The sequence below is a fragment of the Nicotiana tomentosiformis genome, chromosome 2, assembly GCF_000390325.3.
Source record: "Nicotiana tomentosiformis chromosome 2, ASM39032v3, whole genome shotgun sequence".
NCBI lineage: Eukaryota > Viridiplantae > Streptophyta > Magnoliopsida > Solanales > Solanaceae > Nicotiana > Nicotiana tomentosiformis.
This window is the reverse complement of record NC_090813.1, coordinates 7,213,014-7,228,619: the sequence shown is the minus strand read 5'-3', so window position 1 is coordinate 7,228,619 and position 15,606 is coordinate 7,213,014. Positions and strand designations below refer to the sequence as shown.

The window sequence follows — 15,606 nt, the reverse complement described above, 5'->3', positions numbered from 1 at the left end:
ATTTTCTAGAAATCCTTGGGCATCCTCTGTAGCTGTGCCACTGAAAGTAGGTGGGCTATACCTCTTAAACCTCTCAAGTCTCTTTTGTTCTTCTTCCGATGCCTCTGGCCTGACCTCAAGCCGAACCGGAATAACAGGTTGTACCGGTATTACACCCAAAATCTGACCAACGTGAACTTGTTGCTCTGGAGTTGTGGTAGGAGTCTGGACAACTCCCCCAATCCGCGAAATATTCGGTGCAACGGAGATTAATCCCGCCTGAGTTAATGTACCAAACATACTCAGGAACTGTGCTAAAGTCTCCTGAAGTCCGGGGGTAATAACAGGTGTTTCTAGTACCTGTCCCCAAACTGGAGCTACTGGTGGCTCCTTAACTGTTGCTCTGATAGGTGCTCCAGGCACAGCACGTGCCCTTCCTTGACCTCTACCTCGGCCTCTAACTCGGCCTCGAGAGCTTGCAGCCCTAGCAGTATATGCGGATGCCTGTTCAGCTAACCCGATAGCACGTGTCCTCACCATCGGTGAGAGAATAGAGATACAAAGGCTCAAATTCCGAATTCAACAAATTCCGCATGATAGGAATGAAAGAAGTGGAAATTTCCTAACAGCTCTGTAGCCTCCCGAAGATAAGTACAGACGTCTCCGTACCGATCCACAAGACTCTACTAAACTCATTCATGACCCGTAGAACCAATGAACCTTGAGCTCTGATACCAACTTGTCACGACCCAAAATCCCACAACAGGCGTCGTGATGGCCCATAGTCTCTAAGACTAAGTAAGCCGATTTTCATTGTATTTTTGAAATCATCATTTTTTTTAACTAACAGCAAAAATAATTACAATATACAACCTCCCAAGACTGGTAGTACTGAGTCACGAACTCTAACCGAATACATAGAATGATCACGAGGACCGAATATACCATACTGTTTGATTACAAGTTAACAGTACAATGAAATGAAAGGACTCCAAAGAACTACGACGACCAAGCAGCTCTACCTTGAATCCTTATGATCCCGCTTTAACTCTGCTCAAGTCTGTTATCTTCAATACCTGGCTCTGCACAAAAATGTGCAGAAGTATAGAGTGAGCACACCACAGCGGTGCCCAGTAAGTATCAAGACTAACCTCAATGGAGTAGAGACGAGGTACAGTCAAGACACTCACTAGTCTAATACCCTGTGCAATATAGCAATATACAATAGTACTGGAGAATAACTAGCAATGATAACAACAACTCAACCAGTGATATGCACAGTCAGACAATAAGATCACCATTTAATATCGCTCAATAATTAATTAATAAAATTACACTCGGTTAAATCAAGTTCTTCAATTAAATATCCTTTACATATAATTCTACCAATTAACTCTCTTTCAACTATAATTTTCCTCAAATAATTATCTTTCAAATACAATTCTTTCATATAATACTTTCTAAATAAAAATTCTTCCAAATAAATATTTTAAATATAATTCTTCAATTTAAAAAGTCACCATGTGACACCTCATTTCATAATCATAAAAATACGGGTCTCAGCCCATTTTTATATTTTTCATAAATACGGGTCTCAACCCATTTTTCATATCTCCACGGTACTTCATGCCCATAATTAAATCATTATATTTCACAACTCACGTGCCAAATATCATTATCATTTAATCACAGCACCTCGTGCCCACATTTCATATCACAACCACAATTCACATGCCAATATTCTCAATGTATATAAGATCCACATGATCAATTTATTTCCACTAAAGTGAGTTTAAAAGTTTTTAAATCAATTAAGAAATCAACAAAGAATTGAATTTATTTTTATAAATTATTTGGGTGAAGAAAATAACTTTACACTTATATCAAAGCATCAGATAAACTACTGATTTGGTTGTAAAACTATTAAATTTAAAAACATAATAATAATTTCTTTTATTTAAATCAACTCAATCATCGAAAATCAGTAAGAAACCTAGAAATATACTTCTTCAGAGTCTCGTGCTAAAAGCCAAAGTCAACACAATACAATTAGGAGCATAAAACACATAATAATAAAGTCAACTAGTACAACGCGGAAGAAGACAAGAATTTACATATTAAAAGAAACAAAATCACCCAAGGCAAGAACATGAATAAAGAAATATCAACAGGGCACTCCCGAGGTACTGCCTCGTAGTCCCAAATCATAAATAAATTCACAATATCTCATTTACTTATATCACTGCGGGAGCCTTCACATTTAATTTCAAAGAAATCATTTTCCCGAATAGCATCCAGCGTTTTAGCCACCCTTATCACACCGCATGACTTCTAGTAGTTCCTTTACTAGCCACGCGTTTCAAGCCACCCTTATCTCATCGCATGCGTTTCATCACCGTGACCTTATATCACCGCAATGACTTCTAGTAGTTCCCCTACTAGCCACACGTTTCAAGCCACCCTTATCTCACCGCATACGTATCAATATCACAATATTTCACAAATCGCACCTCAAGTGCCCAAATATCACAACATAATATAACTTGCACCTCAAGTGCCCAAATATTACAGCATTTCACAAATTGCACATCAAGTGCTCAAATCTTACAACATATCACAGATTGCACATCAGGTGCTCAAATCTTACAACATATCACAAATTGCACATCAGGTGCTCAAATTTTACAACATATCACAAATTGCACATCGAGTGCCCAAATATTACAACTTGCCACAAAAATCAACAATACATTATTTTCTACAATAAGGAGCCCACGGCTCGATTATAATGTGCACAAAAATCTTAACAAAATATCTGGAAGCGAACAACTCGACAAAAAAATATTTTACATAAAAATCAAGGTGGCAATCATACCAAATCATCATGTAAAAATAATTTCAACAAACAAGGATCTAGGCATGACAAATAGAGGATTTAATAATTGCCAATAATTTCCAATTTGATACATAAGGGCGTATAATTATTTTAATCAATGAAATTTGCACATATAAACCAAGTACGTACTCGTCACCTCGCGTACATGGATTTCAATTACATAATTTACACATAATACTCAATGCCTGAGAGGTAATTCCCCCACTCGAGGTTAAGCAAGACACTTATCTCGACAAAACTTAGTCAATGTTTTAAATGATCTTCGTGAGTGAAGCCACCTTCGGACGGCTCAAATCTGAAATTTACCCCTTAATAATACTACGATGGTCTACAACACTAAACAAATTTCAATCTACAACAATGCAAAATAATTGCACCAATATTAGTAAACAAGTTTCCAGATTTTTGGTCATTTAGGCATTTTATCAAACACCTAGTAGGCATGAATCTCTACATATCTTAACCATAGAATTAGTTCATCCAACTACTACCATTTACCAACAATTTATCGCACCATCATTCTTAAACAATTCATAACTTCCAACATCATATACATGACCATCCATCCATACCCAACCAACAAAATTCCATCAAATAATCACTTTTCAATCTCTACAATGGTTATATATTTAAATTGGGAACATATGGCTTCCAATCACCATACCATAAGTTCTAATACTTAAATTCATACTCATATTCCCATAATATATCCATACATGTAAGTCTAAGGGTGTAGGATTACCTTTTTGGAAAAAATCTTGCAAAACCCTCCTTTAAGTTCTTGAAGAAATTTCTTGAAGATCTAAGTATTTTATGTATAGATTTCATCAATACTAGTGTAGAAATATTGAAATTTCACATCAAGATAATGGGGATTGCTTACCTTGAAGAAGAGAGGAGTTGGTGGTCTTGAGAGAGTGGAGAAGAGCTCCAAAATTTGTCCAAATGAAGTGGGGAAAATGAACCCCGAAATTGTATCTATAGGCCCAGATTTCTGGGTTTTGGATGCTGCCTCGGATGCTATGGCAGCACTTCACTGCCAGCCCCTCTTTCGGATGCGGCCCCGGATGCTTCGCATCCGCAGTCTCCTCTGCCAGTCTTTGGTAATTTAGTCATAACTTCTTGTAGAAATGTCCAAATAACAAACGGTTTCAAGCATTAGAAACTAGACTCGAAGATCTTTCATTTGATAGGTTGTTCATAACATAACACCTTATATATATGTAGATACGCTCGTTCTAAGTTAGGTCTTGTGCCGAAATATAACAAATCGATCCGGAATGACCTAGGATTTTGCACACAAGTCGTAAATGACATAATGAAGCTATTCAAATTTCCAGAATCGAAGTCCAAGCCCGAGACATCAAGGTCAACTCTTAGTGGATATTTTTCTTAAAATCTTCCATTTTTCAACTTACGCCAAAATGCGTCGAATTCTCCTACGGGCTTCCAAATCTAAATCCGGACATACGCCTAAGTCCGAAATCACCATACAAAGCTATTGACATTATAAAAATTCTATTCTGGAGCCGTTTTCTCAAAAGTCAAACTCCGGTCAACTCTTTTCAACTTAAGGCTTCTAACATGGAATTTATTCTTCCGAACTAATCCCGAAATACCTGAAAATCAAAACCGACAATTCACACACGTCATAATACATCATATGAAGCTATTCTAGACTTCAAATAGATGGAAGGAGCGTAAATGTTCAAAATAACAAGTCGGGTCATTACATCATGGGAGTCCGATCATGGAGTCCGATCATGGAGTCCGATCATGGGAGTTCGATCATGGAGTCCGATCATGGGAGTTCGATCATAGTGAGTTCGATCATGGGGAGTCCGATCATAGTGAGTCCGATCATGGAGTCTGATCATGGGGAGTCCGATCATGGTGAGTCCGATCATGGATTGCCTCGATCTTGGGCTGCATCGATCTTGGACTACCTCGATCTTGGGCCAGAATTTCCAGCAGCTGGTTTAAGTCCAACTTTTGATCCGTTAACCATCTGGAACTCACCCGAGGCCCTCGGGACCTCAACCAAATATACCAACAACTACTATAACATCATACGAACTTATTTGAAACCTCAAATCACATAAAACGATGCTAAAATCATGAATTATGCTCCAATTCAAGCTTAATGAAACTTAAAAATTTTAACTTCTACATTCGATATCGAAACCTAACAAATTAAGTCCGATTGACCTCAAATTTTGCACACAAGTCATAAATAATATAACGGAGTTGTGAAAATTTTTAGAACTGAATTCCGACCCCGATATCAAAAAGTCAACTCCCTGGTCAAACTTCCAAACTTTAAATTCCTATTTTAGCCATTCCAAGCCTAATTTCACTACGGACTTCCAAATAAAATTTCGATCACGCTCCTAAGTCCAAAATTATCATACGGAGCTGTTGGAATCATCAAAATTATATTCCGGGGTCATTAGCACATAATTCGACACCCGGTCATTATTTAAACTTAAACTTTTAATTTTTTATCAAAATTTCATATCTCATGCTAGGGACCTCGGAACTTGATTTCGGGCATACGCCCAAGTCCCAAATCACGATACGGACCTAGTGGAGCTGTCAAAATACTGATCCGAGTCCGTTTACTCAAAATGTTGACCAAAGTCAACTCAGTTGAGTTTTATAGCTCTAATTCATATTTTAATCCATTTTTCACATAAAAACTTTTCGAAAAATTTTACGGACTGCGCACGCAAGTCGAAGAATGATAAATAGTGCTTTTCGAGGTCTTAGAACACAAAATTAATTATTAATTTTAAAGATGATATTTTGGGTCATCATACCCTTAGCTAAATGTTGTTTACCTTTTTTACCCTTTAAACATAGAGTTTATAACGGATAAAATAGTCATTTAATAAAATTTTCCTAATATTTAGGACATTGAAAATAACTAAAATCGTAATTACTAAATCCTTCCTTGTTTGAACTATGTACAAAAAAGTCCTACAATTTAGGACTATAAAATCAATTAAAAATTTAATTTATAAATATTCTTTCCTTATTTAAAGTATGTTATCACAAACTATATTTATGAATCCTCATATTAAGACTTTGAAGTCAATTAAGATATTTATTCAAAAGAAGCTTTATCTATGGTATATTTATATTTTTCAATATTAGGAATACAATTATATTGCTTAACAAAATAATATCTCGACATACAATATTCTAGAGCAAAAATTAAAGTCCAAGAAAGTCATACGAAATCTAAAAGGACTTACATAATCCGAAAGTATTCCTACTCAATCTTTTTTTAAGAAATGTTTTTGTACTAGAATTATGCAAATCCTATATATATATATATATATATATATATCATAGCGAAATTCATGTACATTTTTGGTTAGATAAAATTGTAAATAGAAGTACAGTTTAATTTTTACAAAAGACAAAATTGTCATATGACAAAAAATGAAAAAGAAGAAGAGAATAAGTGGAACCTCTTCAATAACTATATCCCTAACAACGAGCAATTGTCGTTGGTTTAAAAAGGGAATAGAAATTAGTTAACATCCCTATTAAGAAAATTCAAAATTATCGTAGGTTCAAAAGGGAAAAAGAATAAGAGAACAAGAAGAAAACTTACATGCATTATATTTATAAAATATCATTATAGAAAATTGTCGGTTGATATCTCAATTTTTAATTTACTCTCCATGGACACTAAGGTTTAGTTTCCACATATTGGTTAATGCATTCATCAACTTAATTTGATTTTTAGTGACCATCTTAAATTAGAATTTTAAAAATGTTATCTGCTGAAAATGAAGGAAGAATGATAACAAGCACCAGAAACAGCCTCTCTATCTCCACAAGATAGAGATAATATTTGCATATACACTATCGTTTTCAAACCCCACTTATTTAATAATAACGACGTATGTGAAGACACGTGTCATAACACTGTGTAGGGGTAAGTTTTACCAGATAAAATAACATCAACATCCAACAAGAATAACTTACTTCTCAGTAAAGACAATTCAATCCCTTCGTCGAAATTACACTATATAATATTTATTCGTCGTTTGGCCAAATACTTTCTTTCTCTAAAGTAAGTACTTTTTTAAATTTAAAAAAAAATTATTGTTGGCCTTTCAAAAAATTTGACTAAACAATCTATGTGTCATGTCATTCAACTTGAAGTAGCAAAGAATATATTTTATTTATATGTTTGGCATAGAACGAGAAAATTGCAAGAAAATAAGACTTTTTTGGTTTGGTTGTTTCTTCTTTAGTTGGTTCTCTTGCTTCTCCTAAATGATAAGAGCTGGCTTGCAAATTTATAAGAGAAACTAAATCAAATATTCATATTATATAATACAGATAATTGAAAATATCTGATATGCGACCTTGTTTTGGCCTTTCAACACAAAATATTGTTGGCCTATAATGAGAGAAGATAATGGTTGACTCAAGTCAATGGTTATATATTTTCCTCGTTTTCTTTGTTTTGCTGTTTTATTAGGTAGGAGTATTTAATATCCACATTGGAACGACAAAATCTGAATTCGCAAAAAAGTCTCGAAAGTACAGCGCTCCCTAATCCATTCCTAGTATCATGTCACTTATAATATAATTACATATTACTATTGGATATTATTATTTTTAGTGCGCATCAGAAATTATTTATATTTGGTAACCCAAAAAATATATAAAATTTGTATAATTTTTGTATATAACATACAGAATGTATATATATAAAAAAAAATATATTTTTTCGGCTATTAGTTTGAGAGCGGCTATACAATGTCATTTTATTATTACTTACTACTATTCATAACAACCTGAAAATAAGGCAAGCTATTACAACAAGTTACACCGAACAACAATAACTATTACATACCCAGTGTGATATCACAAGTCTGCTGTAGGAAGAGTAGGGTGTACGCAACCTTCTCCCTACCTTGTGTGAGGTAGAAATGTTGTTTTTGATAGACGCTCCCCTCAAGAAAAACGTTTTCATAATAAATTTTAAAAAATTACAAAAGCAAAAAAACCTAATATGAAAATACTGAATAAAAGAAAAATATTGATAACAAAAATATATACTATTCTAATTTTGTCATCTGAGTAAAGATTTGTCACACAAAAATCACTATTCTAATTTTGTCACTTAAAAATCATCCAACTAAAAATTCCTATTAACTCAAAAATAAAACGAAAAAGGGTAAAAAATGCCCTAATCTATTGAAAATGACTCAAAAATACAATCTGCTAATCTTTGGGACCAGAAATACCCTCAACGTTATTTTTAAGCTCAAGTAAGGCTAGCAAATGGGCCGGTCCCGGGCCTAAACAGGCTAAGTGGGCCGGTCCCAAATTAAACGGGCGAAACGGTCCCGGGCCAAATGGTCTATTTGTAGGAGCCGGCTCGGGACCGGAACCGTTTGGTCCCGGTCTAAACGGTCCCGACCAGCAGGCTAAGTGGGCTAAGTGGGCCCAACAAATTTTTAAAAAAAGATAAACAAATAGATATTAGAGACAAAAGGATGTTAAAAAAAAAATCTAAGGCAATGCTTTGTAAATTTTATTATAGAATTGTGACCTAAATTTTATTTAACATCCTAAATTTTAATATTCAATATTTAATATCGAATATATATATATATATATATATATATATATATATATATATATATATATATATATATATATATATATAGCAGGTCCACATCTTTATTAGTAGTAACATGAAAGGACCAAAGTATGGTATTTTTTAGCTGGTATAAATATGGGATGATGGAAGATCAAGTTTTAGCTCAATTCAGATTACAATTTCAACTAATTTCCCACCAACTGTGATTTTAAGGGGGTCACTAGCTGACAAATTCTCTACTGTGATTTTAAGCGATATTATATTTAGCTATGCTACTGGTGTAGCTAGCTGATAGAGAGGATAATATATCTAAGAGTGGAAAATTAGTTGAAACGGTAATCTGAGTTGAGCTAAAACTTGATCTTCCATCATCCCATATTTATACCAGCTAAAAAGTGCCATACTTTAGTCCTTTCATGTTACTACTAATAAAGATGTGGACCTGCTAATAAGTTTTATATATATATATAGTATATAAGCTATATAAGATGTACATATATATGATAGTTTATATTTCTTTTCTGTTATATAGAAGAGGAATGTGGTCGACCAGGGGCAAAATTGACATTTCAATCTCAATTATCATTTTGCTCAGTCATATACTTTTAACGTGCTCATTCTAGGTTAATTTCAAGTTTCAACACACCAAGTCTAGAAGCATCACTCTTTCAAAATTAATTTTGCTCTATTCATCTTGTATCTCTCTGTTATGATTTTAATTTTCTGGTATGATTCTCTCTCAATTCTTGGTCAAACCTTTTTCTTTTTTCTCTCTGAAATCTTCTTTTCGTTCTTTTATTTTTTGAGATCTCTTAATAGTTACCAATTTCATGGAGGAATGTTCTTGCCTGCTGTTGTTTTTGTGGAGACAGAACAAACTATCAACACCTCTGCTAATTGTTTAATGATGGAGTGGGTTTCTATTTAACTATTTGAACTTATAGTTAGCACTGCTGTATATATTTATGACTTACAGGTAAGTTCCCTATCTGGGAATTTTTCCTTTTCTCTTCGAATTTCACAGGTTATATTTGCACCGCTAAGTGCAATAGAAGTTTTTGATGTTTATTCTAGAGTTACTTGTGCATTTAGCTTTTTTCTTAACTGATTCTACTTACGCATGTTTTATTTTGAATATCTGGTGCCAACTTTCTCTCAAAGATGTTCTTGAGAGGTCACAACATTTTAGAAATCTGAGCGGTCTACAATGAGGTATTGTTCTTGAGATTTTTCCCTTTTATCCTTCGTCCCCCATTGCCGCCGGCCTCAATGGAAAAAATAGAAGGAATTTATTAAAGTCAACAGTAGTATTTCTTGAGCCTTTGGCTCTTTTTTAAACTGATTTTGCACATGCTTATGCTCATTGACTATTTCTGTCAATTTGTTAGCCATTGGTACTAAAGGAACTCAATGGAAATAGAAAAAGGCTCTGTGAACTAAACTCTCAAACGTCAGTAATGCATTTATGTTCTATCAATTATTCTGATTGTTTTTTATGGTAATGTCTTCTTTTGTTCTCCTGAGCAGAGATTGGCATTTTTGACTATGTCGTTTTTTGGCATATTATGGTCGATAAATTTAACGCACTACATAATAATATGAATTTAAAATGGATATTTATTTTTGCTCAATTATATCAAACTTTAATTAATCCTCTTTTTTAATGGAAAAATAAAGTTATACTCTTTGAATTGATTTTTTGCTGTGGATGGAGGAATTAATTACTTAAATGGTCAGCTAAGTCATGGAAATAATGTAGCAAAGTCACTTTTGTATTTAGGAGAGATTTATTTTTCATATTGTGCTTGTTCACTAAAAAGCACGGCAATAGCATGGTTGTGAACTTCTGATCCTTATATATGTCAATAAATAACTGATCACACTGATTATGACAAGATGGTCGAAGAAGCTAAGATGTACTACACCAAAGTTTCATGAAGTCCTCCTTGAAAATGATTTTGTTGGATCATAACAAGAAATCTAACATATCATTGCATATATGCTATATATCATTATATCTCAAAGGCCAAAGCTGAGATTACAATGATGAGATAATTTATTGAATTTTTGGTATCAAACAAAACTAACAAGTACTTATTTTTAGCTTGAAATTCAGAAGCGCTAAACTTCACGAGCACACAGGATAAACAGAATAAGGTCCTAGAGAATTCTAGGAGTTATTAAAGATTGATTAGCAAAATTGTTTATAGCCATAGGGTACAATTATGATGTTGGGTATTAGATTATTACATAGTAAATGATAATTGACATGAGGTTGTTCCCCTATGTTCAGTTAAGTTGAAGTAGATGTGATGATATAATTCATCTCTGTAAAAGAAAAAAAGTTAAGTTGAAGTGATGTAGTAGTGCAAAAGATATATTTATTTTTTCCATCTTTCTCCTGTAGCTTTTTTCCAAAGAGCTAAAATACATGGCCTGTCAAAAGATGAAAGCTCTCTTTCTTGAGAAGTTGCAAAGAAAGATGGAATGAGACCACCAACACTAGACATTTTTTCATCTCAACTCATGCTTATTAGTCGTTGATGTTGGTTTAAACTAGCTACTCTTGGAAGAGGTTATGTTATGCTAATTGTTATACTCCATCGTCTTACACAGTTGATATTTTATAATAAATCGATTTAAGTGAAAATTGAGCTTTTGTTAGTTCTTTGGTTGCCTTCAATATGATCCTTATGTGTTCAATAATATGCTATAAAAAGGGGATACATAAAGATCAAATAGTTTCCTACCAAGCAATGTTTCAATTATATGTCTACTTGAAAGTAGTTTTAAATATGCAAACTTGTGCATAGCAGATTCTTATACCTTTCTACTGCTCTTAAAGAAATCAAAGACGATGCTTCACATATTACGATGATACTGACCTTCCGTTACTAACGTCACATCCTTTAGAATGTTTAAGTATTCTTGCTATTAACAACTTTAGATTTTTGTAATTATTATTATTATTATTATTATTTTCTGTATTAGGTAGACGAATTATGGATTAGCTTCACAAGCTATTAGTGATTCCAAGAGATAATCTCAGCTATCATAGATATGTCAAACCCAAAAATTATATTCCTTCTTCTTGTGATCCTTAACCACCCAAAGCTGCAAAGATATTTTCAATTCATACTTTCATTTTTATATTTCTTCTTTCAAGATATTAAAGTACATTCTTTTTTTTCCGATTTATTCTTAAAAGTTCTTATTGCTTTCAGTGTGGTGGCAGCGAGAAGAGAGCAGGAAGGGTACGTACAACTTCAAATTTAGAGAAAGAAGTGCCAAAAGCACCAGATCCACAGGTGAGACGTCTCTTTTTCCAATTAAAGAGATTTATCTGTTTAACTTTCCTTTTACTTATATACGTTATGGGATTTTAATTTAATTTGTTTGTCTGTTCGGTGTATATATTGTTCTATCGGAAGATCTGAAAAATATTGCAATGAGTCATTTTTATCTTTGTCGAGTCGTTTTATTGTTATTATTATTATTATTATTATTATTATTATTATTATTATTATTATTATTATTATTATGACAGAGACTCTTCTACATGATTGCATTCACTTGCATCATTTAGATCTTCACATTCAATCTGTCTAGCAATTTGAGATCAGTGGGGATAGATATGCTTCCTGAATGGTTCAAACACCCACCTTGATACACTATGAAACATCCATAGATGAAACACCAATTGTAAGCAATGACAAACAACATGGACATTAAAAGGCATTTTATGTTCGAGTTTATGGTGCTGGCCCAAAATATTATGATATCTTATTCATGAGTAATTTCACAATGAAAAGGTTACATTACTTTATATGTGATAAATGTTGAATATAGTGATTGTTGAATAGAGTGATCCCTGCATGCAGCCAATAAAGTCTGATTTTAATTGTTGTTTGACTTCAAAATAAGAGTCCAGTAGTGAGTCACTTTGATTATGTTATTGGCTAATGTACATGGTGATTGCACATTAAGATTCTTTTGATAAATTATTACTTCACATTATCATTCTTGAAGATCAAAGCCAAATGAACTCACCACTTTAATTGACTTACCTTATTACAATGTCTCTAACTTAGATTCTTATAATGGAGTTGAAAAGTTTGTTCTATGGCACAAGATTTGTCATAAAAATTTGAAGAGGTGTTGCACTAATGTAATTTTGTACTTTCTCTGTGTTATTTAGTTATTAATTTTTCCAATGGAATCCAGTTTATTAGATATATTTTGGAACATATCAGTATCATGATTGAGGCTCTAATTTGTATTTTCACCTTCTCTTTTATATTAACGTTTGTGATGCTTCTCAGCTTGTAAGTTAAATTTTAATGAAGGCTTATAGGATTTAGCTGGATTTAGCTTCTATCCCTCGAAAATTTCAAGATTTTAATGATAATACACTGTTGATATACAGGACTTTGCATGAATACACAATGATTGGTACAAATGTTAAACGAGATTGGCTTGTAATGAAAATGAAAGATTTTCGACTTGAACGCTAACCGATTCAAAAGACCAATTCCTCCAAGCTTTGCACTTTTTCAAACAGTGTGGAAATATTAAGTGCACTTTGACTTTCTGTCATTGTCCACTGTATGTGGACATTCATTTTTTGTCTGGGTTAGATATGATTTGTTATTGTTTACTGTTTCAGATTGATTTCCTAAGCTTTAAATATATGTGTTGTATCTTGGATACTTGATTTCTGCGATTGCAAAATAAAACATTTCGTTCTTTGTTTCCTTAACCCTGGACTTCTTTTGTTTTTGCATCTTAAATGTTTGGGAGGTTTGATTTACATGGCAGGTATATTTTTTTTTCTCTGTCTTCATGGTTGAGACTTATAAATTTACATTACCTTGCAAATAAAGAGAAAGAAGTCTGCTACCTGAAAATGTGAAAGGTTGGGGCCGTCTAGTGTGTGTAAGTATATATATATATATATATATATAAAAGCTATATATATTATACACTTAGTAACAATAAAGTAAGCAATATTAGCAATTATAGAAGAAAATTAGAGAGAGATTGTGATAGATTGATAATTTTGTAAGAAAAATGAAAGAATGAGGGGTATTTATAGTTGAAAATAGGGAAAAAGTATAATTATAAAAAGTTTGGGGTTAAATAGCTATTTTATAAATAGCCAACGATTATTTTTGACAGCCCAACGGCTATATTTTAAATAAATATTTTTTTTAAGTTGACCGTTTGGCCCGCTAAGGGACCGGTCCTGGTCCCTGGCGGGCCAAATGGTCACGGGCCTGACGGGCCCAAAGCATAGGACCGGCCCACGAGACTGGTCCGGGCCCACTAAATCCTGTCCTAACAGTCCTTGCCCGCGATCTCGAGCCGGTCTCGGGCCTGGACCGGCTCACTTGCCAGCTTTAAGCTCAAGTACGCTCATGAGATTTAATAGACCAATCATGGTCAAATTTACACTTTAAATTTCCACGTGGCACGTTATAAGTGTGTCATGTGTATTAAACATTAAACAAAATTAAAATTTATCTTTATAAAGTTATCTGAACCGACCCGCTACCTATAATACATATAACCCATCTAACTAAAAACAAGTGACTATTCTTCAGCAAAACATTCCACTCTTCTTTCATGGCTTAACCAGATTCTTGTGTGTGAAGTCGATTGTTGGAGTAAATCTGCATAGGAGTAAATCTGCATAGGAATTTCAAGGATTCTCTTGAAGATTCATATCCAAAGTCAAAGATGAGTTTTTTTTAACTATTTTGTATGATTTGTTTCCGCGTTTGGAATTTTCGGGTATCTACAACATTGTCCTTCTAATGCATGTTTTTACTTATTTATGTTGGTTGAAGTTTTTAATGGCGTTATTTACTCATTTTTGTTCACTTGTGGTCCCTTGTCGATTTGTCTTGTTGAAAATTTAGGGTTATTAAACTATTGGGTGGGGTATCTACAACCTTGTCCTTCTAATTTTATGTTTCTGATGTGGTCCATATTTACTTTCTTTTTTGGCTTTGCATGTGCTGGCTCGGAAGAATGCAAGAAAACGTGGACTTAGATTTTTAATTATGGGGGTATTTGGGTCCGAGAACCTCAATTGGTCTATATTAAAAAACTAATACACGTGGAAAAGGTGTGATGCTGACCTACTGTCATAGTGATATCTGTCAAGAATACGAGGAAGAGCTCGGGTTTAGTGAGGTGAAGCAGTTGTTAGTTACGGGGCTAAATTGAAAGCTAAAAGAGCCATGCTCCACGACAATTACAAGTTAAACAGAGGCGGATTCAGGATTTTTACAAGATGAGTGCACTATTAAGAAGAGGTGGATCCAGAATATAAATTTTACGGGTTCAACCTTTAGTTCTTATGATTTCGTACCTATTGCACTTTTGGAATTATAAGTTCAATTTTTTTTAAATAGTAATTTTCTTACATCTATATCTATTTTTCATCTTAAAAATATTGCGATCAATTGAATCCATTGATTATATGCTACATCATATACTGCTACTAGTTTTAATGTACACATTTTGTTTAATCATATAGGATTTTACAGAGACAAAAGAAGAATAGGAATTTCAATGTGTGAAAATTTTGAAAGAATAAATCAAACAAAAAAAGAAATAAAAAGAAAAAGTACTTAATTAATACGCAAAAAATAACACCATACACGCCCATGGGCGTCTACTTTTAGAAAAAAAGAAAAAAAATAACGCCTGGGTGAGGCGTATCAAAAGCACCCCGAGGCGATGGTGTGGGGCGAAAGTCTCAAAAGGCGTACGCCCAATAATTCGGGGCATATGCCTGGTCGTTCGGGGCGTACGCTTGGGCGTTTGGGGCGTACGCCCGGGCGTTTGAGGCGAGTTTGTTTAGTGAGGCGTAAGCCCCAAAGATTATTTCAAATTAAAACAAAATTTGTTGAATAAGTCCTTCGTATAATACCCAAATTTTCAAAATGCAGCTTGGTAATTACTCAAAAGTTTTAAAAAGGAACTGAAATGTATTAAATTTAAAAGTCAAGACCTTTTTTTATTGATTGAAGCCCCGTCTTTCCCAATTCTTTATCTTGTCTGCTAGTCTGCTAATATCTCCCAAAAGCAA

The 15,606-nt window shown here is 33.6% G+C and overlaps 1 long non-coding RNA gene across 5 annotated transcripts; it reads left to right on the top strand.

The window, feature by feature from the left end:
* The first annotated feature begins 9,019 nt into the window (after positions 1–9,019).
* Positions 9,020–14,943, top strand: LOC104105037 (uncharacterized). 5 transcript variants are annotated; one of them, XR_011413628.1, is made up of 3 exons: positions 9,020–9,233; positions 9,380–11,815; positions 12,934–13,266. It is a non-coding gene; the product is annotated as an uncharacterized lncRNA (long non-coding RNA). The 5 variants fall into 5 exon arrangements; XR_011413631.1 differs by lacking the exon at positions 9,020–9,233 and having other exon boundaries at positions 9,240–9,483; positions 9,669–11,815; XR_011413629.1 differs by lacking the exon at positions 9,020–9,233 and having other exon boundaries at positions 9,240–11,082; positions 11,732–11,815.
* The last annotated feature ends 663 nt before the right edge of the window (positions 14,944–15,606 follow it).